This window comes from Chanodichthys erythropterus, unplaced genomic scaffold (assembly GCF_024489055.1).
Source record: "Chanodichthys erythropterus isolate Z2021 unplaced genomic scaffold, ASM2448905v1 ctg001590_np12, whole genome shotgun sequence".
Classification (NCBI taxonomy): domain Eukaryota; kingdom Metazoa; phylum Chordata; class Actinopteri; order Cypriniformes; family Xenocyprididae; genus Chanodichthys; species Chanodichthys erythropterus.
In genome coordinates this window covers 733,645-748,392 of record NW_027125673.1, presented here as the reverse complement: position 1 = coordinate 748,392, position 14,748 = coordinate 733,645, and positions in this window count along the sequence as shown.

Below are 14,748 nucleotides of genomic sequence, written 5' to 3'. Positions count from 1 at the left end.
ACGGACACGCCCTTCAGCGAAAACTGAAGATCTTTGCAATTTAACATCTCAAAGGCCTTAAGATTAGACTGGCCATATTATGATGTTGATCTGGTTTAATCTCTATGAGGAGTTAATCACAGTGTAAAACATGTAATTTCCTGTTGCCCCCAGGTGGCGCTATGACTGTAACTGAATATTGTCATATAGATGTCTTCAGGTCAGGACTCTAATAAAACATGTGAAGTTTGGGGCAGATCAGACATTGTATGCCCGAGTTACAACAACTTCCTGTTTCATGGCGAAACATCAAACTTTGTCAGGCCACCACTGACGCGCCCTTCAGCGAAAACTCTAGATCTTCGCAATTTAACGTCTCAAAGGCCATTAGATTAGACTGACCAAATATGATGTTGATCTGATTTAAGCTCTAGGAGGAGTTCGTTAAAGTACAACATGTGGAAATGGCAAAACTTTTTTGTAGGTATTGGGCTGTTACATCTGTCTACCGAGTTTCATAACTGTACGTGAAACGTAGCACGAAGGGCGCTTAATTGACATTTTGTAGGTGGCGCTATCGAGCCATTTTGCCACACCTAATTCTGAAACCCATATCAGATGTAAATTTTCACCACTTCTGACGCGTGTGCAAAGTTTCATGAGTTTTTGAGAATGTTTAGGCCCTCAAAAATGCGATTCATTTTGGAGAAGAAGAATAATTGGCTGAGCAATTCCAATAGGGTCCTCACACCATCGGTGCTCGGGCCCTAATAATCCTTAGAAGAACAAGAGGGACCTGCGCGCTTAATTCGCTTGGGCCCTAAAAACAATAGGGCCTTCAGCCCCTTGGGCTTTGGCACTAATAATAATAATAATCCTAAAGAAAACAAAAGGGCCTTCAGCCCCTTGGGCTTTGGCCCTAATAATCCTAAAGAAAACAAAAGGGCCTTCAGCCCCTTACAGGGCTTTGGCCCTAATAATAATAATAATAATAATCCTAAAGAAAACAAAAGGGCCTTCAGCCCCTTGGGCTTTGGCCCTAATAATAATAATCCTTACAAGAACAAGAGGGCCCTGCGCGCTTAATTCGCTTGGGCCCTAATAATCCTAAAGAAAACAAAAGGGCCTTCAGCCCTTTACAGGGCTTTGGCCCTAATAATAATAATCCTAAAGAAAACAAAAGGGCCTTCAGCCCCTTGGGCTTTGGCCCTAATAATAATCCTAAAGAAAACAAAAGGGCCTTCAGCCCCTTACAGGGCTTTGGCCCTAATAATCCTAAAGAAAACAATAGGGCCTTCAGCCCCTTGGGCTTTGGCCCTAATAATCCTTAGAAGAACAAGAGGGCCCTGCGCGCTTAATTCGCTTGGGCCCTAATAATAATAATCCTAAAGAAAACAAAAGGGCCTTCAGCCCCTTACAGGGCTTTGGCCCTAATAATAATCCTAAAGAAAACAATAGGGCCTTCAGCCCCTTGGGCTTTGGCCCTAATAATAATAATCCTAAAGAAAACAATAGGGCCTTCAGCCCCTTGGGCTTTGGCCCTAATAATAATAATCCTAAAGAAAACAATAGGGCCTTCAGCCCCTTGGGCTTTGGCCCTAATAATAATCCTTAGAAGAAGAAGAGGACCCTGCGCGAATTTTCGCTTGGGCCCTAATAATAATAATCCTAAAGAAAACAAAAGGGCCTTCAGCCCCTTACAGGGCTTTGGCCCTAATAATAATCCTTAGAAGAACAAGAGGGCCCTGCGCGCTAATTCGCTTGGGCCCTAATAATAATCCTAAAGAAAACAATAGGGCCTTCAGCCCCTTGGGCTTTGGTCCTAATAATAATAATCCTAAAGAAAACAATAGGGCCTTCAGCCCCTTGGGCTTTGGCCCTATTAATCCTAAAGAAAACAATAGGGCCTTCAGCCCCTTACAGGGCTTTGGCCCTGATAATAATCCTAAAGAAAACAAAAGGGCCTTCAGCCCCTTACAGGGCTTTGGCCCTAATAATAATAATCCTAAAGAAAACAAAAGGGCCTTCAGCCCTTTACAGGGCTTTGGCCCTAATAATAAATATAGCTGCGAGCAGCGATGACGGGCCAAAGCCCGGTAGCACCACCACCCCGGTGGCTTCAGGTCAACTGCGGGCAATGGGCATTTAAAACGGTTAAACATAAAAGTACTATGTCAATATCACACCACATTTACTGCAGCAGCTTTTACTTCAAACTTCAGCCATGTTTTTAGTGTTTTTGGTCCAAACAGTATATTATTAACTTTTAACCATTTCAACTACCAGAAGACTGCTATTACACTACAATTGTCCACTATAGATCAAGTTTTAGAATAACAAATATTTTCGTACATATATTTCCCTGTCAGCTTGCCTCCTTTAAGATGACTAATACATTATTTTTTTTTTTACTCCTTCTGCTACTACCTTATTAAATTTATACACATATTTCTTTCAAACCATATTAAGGCTTAGCCTGGTAATACCAGACTCTGCTACTTCACTTTGCTTCGTAGACAGAGTCTGGAATGGCATAATAGAGAAGTGTTTACTCTCTCGCTAGGGGGCGATTGTCTGAAGTTTAAAATCATTGGTTACCCGTAAGCCAATCAGATACGTTTAGTTATGACGTATGGTATGCGCCTTTACAGCCTCATCGAAGCACAGGCATCATGCATCGAGCTCAAATCTATGATTGAACTTCCATTGTAAACCTGTTGTAAACACATGATGATGCGAGCGAAATACCGGAGTGAACATGGCTGTAAACGACTTTTGCAGATTATGCGAAGTTAATCTACGCATACACGGTACAATCACGGGCTCTAAACTTATTTTTGACAGAGTGAAACAAGAAAATATTTGTAGCCAACTCTCAAACTTAGGATTAGATCTTTTAAACACAGCTGGCTTCAGTTTGAGTTGAATGTTCTCTATAACAGAGCGAACTGCATCCCGTGTCTCAGCCATTTCCGCGTTCGGTTTTCGATTTCTCTAACCTACAATGTAAGACTCGGCACTTAACATCTACGTCACGGCTCTCAGCCCGCCCTCTGTTCGTTGATTGGCCCGGCTGTTTCCAGACCGGTGGTAAACAGAAAATTCTGACGCTGTCTCAGACTAAGTACAGAAGCGAAATGAAATTGAGCGGAAGTAGGAAGTCTGACGTAGTCAGGCTAATTAAGGCTGTGCACTATAAGTAAATGTTGTGTTATACCAAACAATTATTTTAACATTGATTATATCATAATATCATCCTAATCTGTCATGTCTGTTTTTTCTCAGACAAACCCTAAAAAAATTCTAGAGCAAATTACATACTGTTATTTGTACAAACTCCACCGTGCTCTGAGAAATCTAATTTAGCCTTAAAGGGCACCTATTATGCAAAATTCACTTTTACATGGTGTTTGACCATAAATGTGTGTTGGCAGTGTGTGAGCAAAACCACCCTAGAATGAGAAAAATCCACCCAGTGTTTTTTTTTACAATCTCAATAATTCATAAGCACTGTCTCAGAACGCCCTGTTCTACAATTGCTCTCACTGTGACGTAGAATTGCGCTAAGCCCCACCCACGTGGTTTGATTGACAATCTGGTTTTGGCATAGACCCCGCTGTCGGTGATCTGTCAACCATCCTCCATTGTTTCAACGACAGCTGGTAATGTCTCCTAAGAAACATAAGTGTTCTGTTGTGGGATGTAATAATGAACATAGTAGTTTTCACTTACTTCCGACATCAGAGCCACTGATAACGCAGTGGATGGATTTTATTTACGAAGGAAAGGCGCCACTCAAAATTCCAAAATACGTTTATGTTTACGCAAATCATTTTTTGACTGACTGTTTTGAGAACGAGGGTCAATTCAAAGCAGGTCTTGCTTCAAAGTTAATCCTCAAGTGTGGATCGTTACCTACACTGTAAACGATTTCCGTTGTTTTCACAGTATTATACTGTGTTCTCAACAGTTCCCTACTGTAGAATCTGAGTACAGCATATTACTGTAGATTTTGTAGTTTTCACAGCTTGTTACTGTATTCTTAACAGTTTCCAACTGTATAAGCTGTGTACAGTATGTTACTGTAGATTTTCAATGCATTCTGGGAAAATATTAGCCTACTGTATATCTAAATATCTAAATGACCGCGAAAAACAACCACACACCTCCTCACGCATGACAGACTCATCATGAAGATGAAAGCCTACAACAGTATGGTAGGTTAACTTTTCTTTTTTTTCACTTTATGTTTTATTCTGATGTTATTTCCAAGATATAAAGCTATGTTTTAGTTAATACATTTCCATAAAAATACATGAGTAAGCGTTCATTTTCTGCCATTTTCCTCCCGCAGCGTGGTGAAGATTAAAGTCCGAGGACATCGCCTACGTGAAATTGGTCGGTGGGTATACTTTAAAACACATGTAATTGCCTTATCTGTTTTATACAAATGTTATTTGCAAAGTATAAATACGTTTGAGTTAATAAATATATGTATGAACATCGGACCGGGTGAGCATTTCCCATTTAAGCCGCACTAACTAGAATTTTCCTCCCGCAGCGGCGCTGGCAGACCGGCTGGACCATCACGAGACAGGCGGGAAGAGCCGTTGTGAAGACAAAAAGCCTACTACCTGAAATTGGTAGGTCAGTTTTAAAACGCATGTAATCGCCTTTTTTGTTTTGTACTAATATTGTTTGCAAGGTATAAATATGTTTTAGTTTATAAATATCCGTAAGAACATCGAAGCGGGTGCACATTTCCCTGTCAAGCTGCACTAACTAGCTCTGTCCTCCCGCAGCGGCGCTGGCAGAGACCGGCTGAACTAACGTGAGACAGGCGGGGAGAGTCGTTATGTAGACGAAAAGCATTCGTGAAAATGGTAGGTCAACTTTAAAACGCATGTAATCACTTTTTTTTTGTTTTGTCCTAATATTGTTTGCAAGGTATTTAAATATGTTTTAGTTTATAAATATCGGTAAGAACATCGAAGCGGGTGCTCATTTCCCTGTTAAGCCGCACTAAGTAGCTCTTTCCTCCCGCAGCAGCGCTTTCAGAGACCGGCTGAACTAACGTGAGGCAGGAAGAGTCGTTATGAAGATGAAAAGCATTCGTGAAAATGGTAGGTCAACTTTAAAACGCATGTAATCATTTTTTTTGTTTGTTTTGTACCAATGTTGTTTGCAACTTCAAGGTATAAATACTTTTGGTGCTGCTGGCGCTCATTTCCCAGTTAAGCCGTGCTGACAGCATTTTTTTCCTGCAGCAGCGCTGGCAGACGGGCTGAACCATCGTGAGACGGGGGGAAGAGTCGTCGCAATAAAGACCATTTTCTTTATGGAATGTGGTTTTAAGATGTAAGATGATATGTATTCACTGGTTATTGTTGTATACTGCTACTAATTAAGTACTTTAACTCTTCAAACTTTATTTTTATATTTTATAACATTTATTTTCCACTGGCACAATGTGTTAATGTGATTTTAGTGGCATGAATTTAATTGTATTTTTTTGTTAATTGATTAAATTAATATGCTGGTAAATTTCTGTATTGAAGTTCAGAAATATAAAAGATGAAACCTAAATTAAGTTGATCTGAAGCAATAATTTGTGTTATTGAATATATAACAGTTAAAATAAATAAAAATTAACTGTGAAAATATCTACAGTAGTTTTAGGCATACTGTAAAATAAGGTACAGCATTATACTTTATTTTATAGTACAGTACAGTAAAACTACTGTAGTTATTTTTACGGTAATTTTACTGTGGTATTAAATACAGCAACTACTGGATAATTGTTGCCAGTAAGTTACTGTTAATTTGACAATAAACATTTTACAGTGTACTGTTCGCGATCCAACGTCACCTCCAGAAGAAGTAAGTGTATTTAATGTTTTTTGAGCAAATAGTCATTTCAGTCGATGTCAGCCAATTCAATAACAAATGCGTCTAAAGTTGTTGTCGTCGTCGTAGAATGTCTGTGTATATAATTTAAACCTTGTTTGTTTAGTGTGTATCTAACGTACTTAGCAAACGTTATCCCAGTATTTGTGTTTGTAGTTTCAAAAAATTGCGCGAACGTTATCACAGTGTGTGTGTGTGTGTGTGTGTGTGTGTGTGTGTTGCACATCCATAAGTGCAAAGGGGACACGATTAAAACTCTATAAGTACATAAATGTATCAAATAACCATTCAGAGACGTCCTGCTCCATTCTCAATTATGTTTCTTCTGCCGGAGTCTCTTCATCATCTGGGTCTGATTCCGGTTCAAACATGTACGGCTGAATGCCATACAAAACAGCGGGTCTCTCACTCTCAGCCATTCTGCTTCTACCGAGCTTTCTATTGCCATAGATATGCAAGTTACGCCCTCATCCAAAGGCAGGGCGGGGATATGCAGCTCATTTATATTTAAGGTGGTACACACCAAAACAGCTCTTTTTAAAACAGGCCCCAAAAATGCCATTTTCAAATGGTTATAATAAATTAACTGTGGGGTATTTTGTGCTGAAACTTCACAAATACATTCTGGGGACACCCAAGACCAATATTACATCTTGTAAAAAGGGGCATAATACGTGCCCTTTAATGCAAATGTCTGTGATTGCTGATGTTGTATCCACCCTATTCCAATGCCCCACGACGCTTTACTCCCATAATTCGTGCAATTTCCGTTAAACTGTAAACAGTCAGTGATAGACACTATGATCTTTTTAAACTGGGTACAATAAGATGACATTATTCTACTCACCCTTCAACCAATGAACAATAAATGGACATTTAAAAGTGTGAAAGCATCAACAACGTAATTTCAACAAGCCATGTAAAGGTGTGATTTTTTCCACAGCAATAACGGATGGGTTGAACATGCTATAGTGATATATATATATATATATATATATATATATATATATATATATATATATATATATATATATATATATATTTATATGCATTATGTAATGCATTGCCTTAATAAGAAAGATGATGAACTTCAGCATTGTGTGATACCTGTGAAACAAACCTGGAAAGAGACGTGAGGCTTTTAGGAGATTCTTTGTTCATTCCAGTGAATTATTAATGGGATGTATTGTAAATTATATAGAGAGAACAGACCACAAATGTACACTATATGCTGTCCTTTTTCATACTATTACAGCAGTATGCAAAGAGACAAAATAAAATATTCTGGAGGAAAGAAAGCAGCTGCTGAAAAGAGCTCTTGACATAGATATTTTTGTTATAACATATTACAATACCAAGCGTTATGTCATTCTCATGATGTCTAAAAATAAAACATGAAAGAAATTGACAGCTGATTCAGTCAAGCTGACAGATAAGCTTTAATTGTAGGGCAACCATATGATTTGAAACGATAAGTTTCAGGTTTTTTTAATGGAAGTTCACCAAACCGGAAGTGGAACCCGTAATTTGAAACGCAGTAGGCTAGTCAGGAATAAGGCTAGTCAATAATCCTCACACTTTATGTTTTTGATCTCCCTGAGCTGTTGTTTGTGCCCCAATCTTATGCACCAAAAGCATGCTTTTGCAGTGTGTTTTTATATTTGAATTAACCCTAATTATCAAACTAATGATGTAATAATATGTTGTCAGTGGCCTACAAATGAACTGGCCTGATTAGCTGCTTCAGATGTGTTTGAGTAAGGGTTGGGAATAAACTCTTAAGCACAGTGAGTCTGCAATAAAAGGGTTAAATAACTGATCTGAGGCTGTAAAACTCTCTCTATTCTATAGTTTCAATTGATATGTTACTTATGTCTCTATGACAAAAAAATGACGGAGTATTTTAAGTCTGTTTTGCTGCAATGTGAAAAAAAACCTGCAAAACGTGCCAGCGCGTTTTCAGACCTCAGAGTGTTAAGCACAGTGAGTCTGCAATAATCTGCAATCAAGGCTGTAAAACTCTCTCTGTCTCTCTGTCTCTCACTTTCACTCACTCACACACACACACACATACAGAGGGACGGGGAAGGGGGACTGAGACCCTACGTCTAAGAGAGCTTATGTGTGTGCATAAGAATGTTTGAAAAATCCACATTTAAACCAAAATATCTGACTTCCTGTTGGTCAGAGCTAATGACTGTAAATGAGAAAGTTGTCCAGTTTAATGAGAACAATAAGTGTACCGAGTTTGGTGACTGTAGGTTAAACTAAACCCCCCACTTTTGTCAAAAGGTGGCGCTGCAGAGCCCCTGCTCCCTGCCCGTTTCTAAGGCTTTGTCCATATCTACTGTATGACAATAATGATATGTGTGTCGAGTTTCATCCAATTTGAAGCATGTTAACGGCTTCAAAAATGCCCAAGAATATTATAAAAGTTTGATGTGTTGCCAAGGCAACTATGTTTGAGATATCACAATTCTTTTCAAAGGTCTACATCTGCCATGTTTTGACATTATTGTGGTGAAGTTTGAAGCAAATCGGATAAAAATAAGATGGTGATCTCAAAGCATTTTGAAAGTGACACGCTTCCTGCTGCCAGTTGGTGGCAGTATAACTTTGACTCACAATAGTCACATCCATGTGATCAGACTATTACAACCAACACACTCGTGAAGTTTCATAAAGATCAATCAATGCATGCAGAAGTTATAACACGTTTCCTGTTTCCCTTTTCTCACCATAAATTTGTTGCCTCGCCACAGAAAAACCGTTCGAGATATCAAAAATCCGCTGGCAATTTTTCATCATCAATGTCTTGACTTCATGCTGACAGAGTTTGGTGGTGATCAGATTAATTGCCTAAGAGGAGTACACTTATTGATCTCATTAAACTGGACAACTTTCTCATTTACAGTCATTAGCTCTGACCAACAGGAAGTCAGATATTTTGGTTTAAATGTGGATTTTTCAAACAGTCTTACGCACAAACATAAGCTCTCTTAGACGTAGGGTCTCAGTCCCCCTCCCCCCCTCCCTCTGTGTGTGTGTGTGTGTGTGTGTGTGTGTGTGTGTGTGCTTTTGTTTATATTACATTGTGGGGACCAAATGTCCCCATGATGTAATATAAACCTGAGTTCACCTACATCGTGGGGACCAGCCAGCGGTCCCCACAATGTAAATGGGTTTATAAATCATATAGAATGAGTTTTTGTGAAAAAGTAAAAGTTTGCACAGTTTCCTGTGAGGGTTAGGTTTAGGGGTAGGGGCAGGGTAGGGGGATAGAATGTACAGTTTGTTCAGTGTAAAATGCATTGAAGTCTATGGAAAGTCCCCACAATTCACAAAAACAAACAAATGTGTGTGTGTGTGTGTGTGTGTGTGTGTGTGTGTGTGTGTGTGTGTGTGTGTGTGTGTGTGTGTGTGTGTGTGTGTGTGTGTGTGTGTTTGAGTGAAAGTGCGAGAGAGTTTTACAGCCTCACTGTGTTTAAGAGTTTATTCTCAACCCTTACTCAAACACATCTGAAGCAGCTAATCAGGCCAGTTCATTTGTAGGCCACTGACAACATATTATTACATTATTAGTTTGATAACTAGGGTTAATTCAAATATAAAAACACACTGCAAAAGCATGCTTTTGGTGCATAAGATTGGGGCACAAACAACAGCCCTGGGAGGTCAAAAACATAAACTGTTAATTTTTCTTTCATGTTTTATTTTCAGACATCATGAGAATTACATAACGCTTGGTATTGTAATATAACATGTTGTAACAAAAATATCTATGGCAAGAGCTCTTTTCAGCAGCTGCTTTCTATCCTCCAGAATATTTTATTTTGTCTCTTTGCATACTGCTGTAATAGTATGAAAAAGGACAGCATATACTGCACAATTGTGGTCTGTTCTCTCTATATAATTTACAATACATCCCATTAATAATTCACTGGAATGCACAAAGAATCTCCTCAAAGCCACACGTCTCTTTCCAGGTTTGTTTTACTGGTAAATACAATTTATTAAAATGGAAATCACTTTGAAATAGTATCACACAATGCTGAAGTTCATGAAAATTTTTATTAAGGCAACGTATTACATAATGCATATATATCACTATAGCATAAGTTCAACTCATCCGTTATTGCTGTGGAAAGAATCACACCATTTCATGGCCTGTTGAAATTACCTTGTTGATGCTTTCACACTTTTAAATGTCCATTTATTGTTCGTTGGTTGAAGGGTGAGTAGAATAATGTCATCTCATTGTACCCAGTTTAAAAATAAAACGCATTACTGCGTTCATAGTGTCTATCACTGACTGTTTACAGCTTAACGTAAATTACTCCCATAATTCGTGCAAAGCGTCATGGGGCGTTGGAATAAGGTGGATACAACATCAGCAATCACAGACATTCGCATTAAGGCTAAATTAGATTTCTCAGAGCACGGTGAAGTTTGCACTAATAACAGTATGTAATTTACTCTAGAATTTTTTTGGGTTTGTCTGAGAGAAAACAGACATGGCAGAGTAGGATGATATTTTGCACTCATTGTTTGATTTAAATTAAATTAGTATTGAATGTTTAGTAATTGAACCTGAATTAATTCAAAATGAAGGTACTATATTTCAGATCAGTAAAAAGATAAAAAAAAAAAAAATTTCTAAGTATAAATGACAAAATAGCTGTGTTAGGCACTGAATAAAGCGGATTGATTCTATGTTTTCATTGCATGAGTTTTAATGTACTGTAAAACTTGGAAAATAAAATTGCATTGTTTAGGGTACAATGCAATATTTTGTGTGTAGTTATTTATTTGTAAATATTATGATATAATCAATTTTAAAATAATAGTTTGGTATAACACAACATTTACTTATAGTGCACAGCCTTAATATGGTTTGAAAGAAATATGTGTATGAATTTAATAAGGTATTGGCAGTAGGAGTAAACAAAAATTAAGAATAATGTATTGTTCATCTTAAAGGAGTGTAAAATTGTAGTGTAAAAGCAGTCTTCTGGCAGTTGAAATTGTTCAAAGTTAATAATATGCTGTTTGGACCAAAAACACTAAAAACATGACTGAAGTAAAAGCTGCTGCAGTAAATGTATTGTGAAATTGACATAGTCCGTTTATGTTTAACCGTTTTGAATGCCTATTGCCCACCGTGCACAGTTGCCCTGAAGCCACCGGGGTGGCGGTGCCACCGGGCTTTGGCCCATCATCGCTGCTCGCAGCTATATTTAGGGCCAAAGCCCAAGGGGCTGAAGGCCCTATTGTTTTCTTTAGGATTATTATTATTATTATTATTAGGGCCAAAGCTCAACATGCTCTTGAAAATTGGCACACACATTGGAATCCGCAGCCATTAGGACGCTGCAGAGGCTGGTACCCGGGCGTGGCAGGGGGGCTCGACAGCGCCCCCTTGAACAAATTCTGAAAATTTGGTCCATATATTGAACACACTTGCATGTATTAGTATGAAACTCAGTACACATATAGACCTCATCGGGCCCAACAACTTTCGTACTCAAAGTTAAATGCCACACCAACAGGAAGCAGGAAGCAGGAAGCAGGAAGCCAACAGGGTTGTTTGAAAAACGCATGCTCTGGAATTTGATATACTCCTCCTAGGCGATTAATCCGATTGCCACCAAACTCAGTCAGCATGAAGTCAAGAAACTGATGATTAAAAATTGCCAGGGGATTTTTGATATCTCAAACGGTTTGGCCGTGGCGAGGCAACAAATTTATGGCGAGAAAAAGGAAACAGGAAATGTGTTATAACGTCTGCATACATATATTGATCTTTATGAAACTTCACGAGTGTGTTGGTTGTAGTAGTCCGATCACATGGATGTGACTATTGTGAGTCAAAGTTATAGCGCCACCAACTGGCAGCAGGAAGTGTTTCACTTTTTGAAATGCTTTGAGATCACCCTCTTATTTTTACCTGATTTGCTTCAAACTTCATCAGTGTAATGTCAATACACAGCAGATGTAGACCTATGACAGGATTTTTGATATTTGAAATATTGTTGCCATGGCAACAGGTCAAACTGTAATAATATTCTTGAGTGAGATATCAACCAGCAGACATGGGCAAAACCTAGAAACGGGCGGGGAGCAGGGCCTCTATAGCGCCACCTTTTGACAAAAGTGGGGGGTTTAGTTTAACCTACAGTCACCAAACTCGGTACACTTATTGTTCTCATTAAACCGGATAATTTTCTAATTTACAGTCATTAACTCCAACCAACAGGAAGTCTGCTATTTTGGTTTGAATGTGGATTTTTTGACTAAACAGGCTCTGAATTTTAAACTACTACTTCTAGGGAGTTTATTCCATTCAGAACAAACATTTTTTACATGTTGCTAAGACATTGAAGATGGATTAGAAAGATGGATAAGAAATTGAAAACGGATAATGGATATCTCGAATCGTCTTGCCATGGTAATAGATTGAAGTAAGGTAAAAATAGTAAACGGAATGACTCATATTCTCTATTAAAAAAAAACACTATACACAATTAATTTATATATAGAATAATATAGATGTTTGAAATAAACACATTTTATTCATTTTCTTCCAATTCAAAAAGCATGTGTAATTAAAAATGGGCAGATTAATCCATTTTTCAAACAAATATAATTAATGTCATACATAGAGTAACAACTAGAGGGCAGCATATACCTATTTTTAAAACAAACAGTCAAACATATATAATCATTTTGATATATATAGAACAAATAATTTGTTTTAATTATACTGTTTGTGCAGGTATATTTAAAAAAAAATATCAAAGACTACTTTGTCATAATTAAGACCTTTTTTTGTTTTGTTTGTTTGTTTAAAATGATCTTCTCAGTCTTTCTCAGTCTCTCTCCCTCTCTGTCCTCCCCCATATTGTCTCCCCCTGGGGGTGTCTGTGTGTGGGTCTATGTCTGTGTCACACTGTCTATATATATATATATTTCTCTCTCTGTGTATGCATATGTGTGCTTTACAGTCTTATTTTTATCTAAATATTGAGTTATTTATTTTTAACAATTACAATGAGAATTTTTTAATTATTTATTTACTGATATAATTCAAATTTATTAAAAAACCCTGTTTCAGTGAAATTTCACATGATTATGAAAGTGGCTGTTTAAAATAAACTTGCATAAGTGAGCAGAAAATTCAAGACATGAACCTTATTAATACCTGATATTGACATTAAAATTGTCTTTGCAGGTTCTGTGATTTGGCTCTATTTATTATTTATTATTTTTCCATTTTATTTTTTATCTTATACCACACATATTAAATTAAATGAATGCATGCTTTTGGTGCATAAGATTGGTTCACAAACAACAGCTCATGGAGGTCAAAAAAACACATGAATAGAAGTGTGAGGATTATACAACATCAGCAATCACAGACATTCACATTATGGCTGGATTAGTTATTTCAGAGCATTGTGGAGTTTGCACAAATAACAGTATATAATTTGGTCTAGAATTTTTATAGGGGTTGTCTGAAGCCGACTTCAGACTAGTGTTGCACGATATACCGGTACTAGAAAGGTATCGCGATACCCTGTTTTTAAAAACGGTACGGTTCTTCATTTTATTAGTACCGGTACTTTGAGTGCCAACTGTATTTCCTAATGTGCGACAGTGAGGGGCAGTGTGTGTGCAGTGCGCTGCTTCTGAGGCCCATTGAGTGCGTTTATTCCTGTCAACTGCGCAACGGCAGATGCACAAAGCAAAATATGGCATTATTTTGCTTACATTGCCGACAGTCAGGGCAAGCCCACGGACACCACAAAGCCCGTCTGCAAAATATGTTACAAAATAACGCAAGCGAAGGGAGCATCCAACTTGGCAAAGCATCTTGCCGACAAACATCCCAATTTGTACAGAGAATTTAAAGAGGGACAGGTTAGTGAATGTGATACCAGCGTTATGTTTATGCTCTCAAAAATTAAAAGAGTGTTATTTATATTACTCATGCAAGCAGACATCCGCACAGAGGTGTATTATTGAGTCCAAGTGATATCTGGTTGCTAAAATAAAATTAATTAAAAAAAAAAAAACATAAATATGTGAAGGGAATATACAGTTATATTAAACCAATTTATGCTTTAATAACATTGCTCTAATTATTTACAGTAGTCAAATTTACACAATATTCTCACTGTCAAAACACTTAAATATGCAAGGCTTGACGACAGCCACTCCCACTAGCCAGTTGGCGGGATGAATATAATTTAAGTTTACAGCCAAATGGTCGTCAAAGATCGTCGTAGCACAAAACTACAATCCAATCACACAATTCGTTATTTACGTGCATTTAGTGAAGGAGGGATAGGCGGAATTGCGCTGAATGACACACAACAGAAGCGCTCTCTCGCGTGCGCTCTCTCTCTCTCTCTCTCTCTCTCTCTCTCTGTCTGTCTGTCGCGCACGCGATCAGTTCTCCTCGCACCCGAATAGTCAAATACACGTGCACACAGATGTCTAAACGTCCATCGTGTGGAGTATCTCGCGTGAATACAGTCGGTTATGGCTTAAGTGGACGTAAACAAGTAATAACTGGATATGCGTCAGTTACGTCCATGCATTCAGCAGTCCAATTAAATACTGCGGTCAAGTGGGCCGCGCGTCGAAAATACATGGTCAAGCCAGCCGCACTTTTTTTAGGTCGCTCGTCTATTCCTGCACTTACGGTATGGGTGCTGGAAACGGTCTAAATGCATTTAAAGACGGCAGTTTCCTTTATACTCTTGCAGTTAACCGTAAAAAGGACAAGAACGTAAAGAGACATCAGATAAGTTATATATTGCTTTTTTCCCCATCTTATTATGTCTCTATATGTGCTAT